The sequence below is a fragment of the Alexandromys fortis genome, unplaced genomic scaffold (genome assembly GCF_014885135.2).
Source record: "Alexandromys fortis isolate MF-2015 unplaced genomic scaffold, M_Fortis_MF-2015_v1.1 scaffold_34, whole genome shotgun sequence".
In the NCBI taxonomy this organism is placed as follows: domain Eukaryota; kingdom Metazoa; phylum Chordata; class Mammalia; order Rodentia; family Cricetidae; genus Alexandromys; species Alexandromys fortis.
The window spans coordinates 13602898-13604386 of NW_026067933.1; the positions used below are offsets into that span (position 1 = coordinate 13602898).

The 1489-nt window shown below is 37.0% G+C and overlaps 1 pseudogene; it reads right to left on the reverse strand.

Annotated features, from left to right (window-relative positions):
- Window positions 1-820: 820 nt before the first annotated feature.
- On the reverse strand, window positions 821-1262 carry LOC126503897 (40S ribosomal protein S15a-like; annotated as a pseudogene).
- Window positions 1263-1489: the final 227 nt, after the last annotated feature.

Here is a 1489-nt window from a genome sequence, read left to right on the forward strand (position 1 = left end):
ATTGGAAGGAGGTAATGGTAGATGGGTACAATCAAAATACACTGTATAAGGAACAAGTAGGAAATACTGAAAATGGAAGAGATATTCTTCCCTAGGATAGAGCTTCCCAGTTGGTTATCCATTGACTAGTTGTTAGCTCTAAGCTTATATAACACATGTAGCATGATTTGGACAGAGTAAGTTGTATTTTGAATTTAGGTGATATTTTTGTGTATATATATGTATAACCATGAATTTGACAGAGAGCAAGGGAGATTCATGGCAATGATTAATGAAAGGAAAAGGAAGAGGTTAACAATGTAAATATAATAAAAATAAGAAAATAAAAATACAAAATTCTTATAAATATGAAAATTTCAAAGAATAAATATTTAAAGAAAGAAGGAATAATAGATACCTGTCATTTCCACTCAGTTTTACTCACAGGAAGTTGTGAGTTCTGGGAGTTTAGTGGAGTTTGGTCTTTGTATGTGTTTGCTTTAGGAAGGAATTCTAGTTGAGTTTTTCTTCCCAAAGTGTGTTTCTGGGAATGCTGGCATTCTAAGAAATAGAAATATGTATTCTTTGAAAGACAGTCTGGGGATTGTTTTGCAACGCTCCCAACTATGTCTCTGTTTTCAGACTCACAGAGGTATATTAATAGCACAGAGGTTTATTAAAGCCTCTGAAAAGACAGTAAAATGCATTTAAATTTGTACGGTATTTATCACATCCGAAGTCAATTATTTATTCCTATAGCACTTTATTGTTCATGCTAAGCCTTCTGGTATACTTATTATATAGGATATGTTTTATATATAGTAGTTCATTATCTTTTTTTTTTTGTCCATAAAGGCTCTTTATTTATGTTTTACATCTCTAGAAAAAGAATCCCAGGATTTTCCCTCCTGTGTGCTTTCGTCTTGCCTCTTCATGGTCCATGATGCCAGCTGAGGTGGTCAGTACAATGAAGCCAAACTGACGGGATGGGAGCAGATTGTTCTCCATTTTTCTAGGTCTTTGAGTTGCACATCAAATCTAGGGCTTATCACTCCACACTTGTTCAACCTGCCGGTGAGGTTCACGACGATCTTCCCAGCTCTGTGGTCGTCAATGATTTCAAATTCACCAATGTAACCGTGCTTCATCATCACGGTTAGGAACCGAACGATGACTTTGGAGCAGGGCCTGATGAGGACCTGGCGTTTGCCTCTCTTCTCTGCATTGTTGATGCTTTTGAGAGCATCGGCCAGGACGTTCATGCGCACCATGGTGGCGGTGTGGGAAGATGGCCGAAAGAGCAGTAGTTCATTATCTTAACAACTTCAGTCTTCCTAAGGACAGTGAAGTACAGAATAGTTAAGTGATTTTCTTGATTTCATAGCTAGTAAATTAGAACATAGTATCCCCTTTATAACTAAGGTTACCAGAGACTACTGTGGGACAATGGTCTTGTACCCTGTAAAGATTTATCACTTTTATTGGTTTAATAAAACACGATTGGCCAGTA